This window comes from Oratosquilla oratoria, chromosome 37 (assembly GCF_046742065.1).
Source record: "Oratosquilla oratoria isolate Oo_2021 chromosome 37, ASM4674206v1, whole genome shotgun sequence".
Classification (NCBI taxonomy): domain Eukaryota; kingdom Metazoa; phylum Arthropoda; class Malacostraca; order Stomatopoda; family Squillidae; genus Oratosquilla; species Oratosquilla oratoria.
In genome coordinates this window covers 9,758,256-9,760,360 of record NC_134813.1, presented here as the reverse complement: position 1 = coordinate 9,760,360, position 2,105 = coordinate 9,758,256, and positions in this window count along the sequence as shown.

The window sequence follows — 2,105 nt, the reverse complement described above, 5'->3', positions numbered from 1 at the left end:
CCTCTTCCTGTCTCCCCAAAGTAGTTTAGGTCACAGCCACCACATGGGATTCTGTAAACCATGCTGTTGTTATTATGTTCTTTTCTACCCTTACCTCTCACTACTTCACCTATTTTCGTACTGGATGTACTGGCGATCTTCAGCCCTGCTCTGCGGAGCAAATGTCCTAACTCTTCTGTGTGCTTGGAGTTGGGAACTACAATGAAGCCACCTTCCTTAGTCTCCTTTATCTCATCATTTCTCTTTTCCATTATTTTAAGCGCTATTTTCTTCAAACTATGGAGTAACCCTTCTGGATATCTAAGTCCTGAGAACACTTTAAAAATATATTTGACTTCTCTGTCAATATGTTCTTCACTACATACCCGGAACGCTCTGAGAAAAAATCCAATTATTACTCCTCTCTTTATCCTTTCACTATGTGCCGAGAAGTAGTGGATGAGGTCATTTTTGTTTGTAGCTTTTCTGTGAACCGAGAAACCCACCGTGCCGTTATCCTTCCTCCAAATTAATACATCCAAGAAAGGTAACTTTTGATCCACCTCGTGTTCCACTGTGAACTGAATATCCCTATCTACCATGTTCAGCCTATTAAGTTTGGTGTTGAAATTGGTTTTCTCCGGGGCAATGACTAGGACGTCGTCTACATATCGAAACCAATGGGTCCCTCTTCCCATAATTTTCATAAAATGATCTCTCTCCAAAACCTCCATGTATAATGATGCTAGGACTGCACTGAGTGGACTCCCCATTGCCAGACCACGTATCTGACAATATTCCTCATCCTGGAACATGAACGGTCCGAATCTGATACACAGAGAGACTAATTCTAAGAAATAATTTTTTTTTCCACTGGTAAATCCTGGTCATCTATATTACCGATGGCTTCCTTGGCTGCTGTTAGTGCCCCCTCTGCGCAAACATTTGTGAACAAAGCAGTTACATCGTAACTTATCATGACTTTCTGTGAGAAATCCACATAACTGAGTCTCGTGATTAGGTCACTTGAGTGTGTGTGTGTGTGTGTGTGTGTGTGTGTGTGTGTGTGTGTGTGTGTGTGTGTGTGTGTGTGTGTATGTATGTGTGTGTGTGTGTGAATATGTACAGTATATATATATATATATATATATATATATTTAGAAGCTCCGCATTGGGATACAAACCCTGACCCGTGCGTCGAAAATCACGAGGCCAAGACGCTAGCAACCATGCTACATGGTGATGGTTCAAAAGGACTGTACTAGTCCCCGACCACGCTTCACGTAACAATGGAAGATCTAGTCTCAATTTCATCTAATCCCGTATTAGGCGAGCCCTCCGACAAGTTGGGTATGTTTAAGACAGATTGAACATTTTTAGAAGCTCCGCCATGGGATACGAACCCTGACCCGTGCGTCGAAAATCACGAGGCCAAGACGCTAGCAACCATGCTACATGGTGATGGTTCAAAAGGACTGTACTAGTCCCCGACCACGCTTCACGTAACAATGGAAGATCTAGTCTCAATTTCATCTAATCCCGTATTAGGCGAGCCCTCCGACAAGTTGGGTATGTTTAAGACAGATTGAACATTTTTAGAAGCTCCGCTATGGGATACGAACCCTGACCCGTGCGTCGAAAATCACGAGGCCAAGACGCTAGCAACCATGTTCCTTTTGAACCATCACCATGTAGCATGGTTGCTAGCGTCTTGGCCTCGTGATTTTCGACGCACGGGTCAGGGTTCGTATCCCATGGTGGAGCTTCTAAAAATGTTCAATCTGTCTTAAACATACCCAACTTGTCGGAGGGCTCGCCTAATACGGGATTAGATGAAATTGAGACTAGATCTTCCATTGTTACGTGAAGCGTGGTCGGGGACTAGTACAGTCCTTTTGAACCATCACCATGTAGCATGGTTGCTAGCGTCTTGGCCTCGTGATTTTCGACGCACGGGTCAGGGTTCGTATCCCATGGTGGAGCTTCTAAAAATGTTCAATCTGTCTTAAACATACCCAACTTGTCGGAGGGCTCGCCTAATACGGGATTAGATGAAATTGAGACTAGATCTTCCATTGTTACGTGAAGCGTGGTCGGGGACTAGTACAGTCCTTTTGAACCATCAC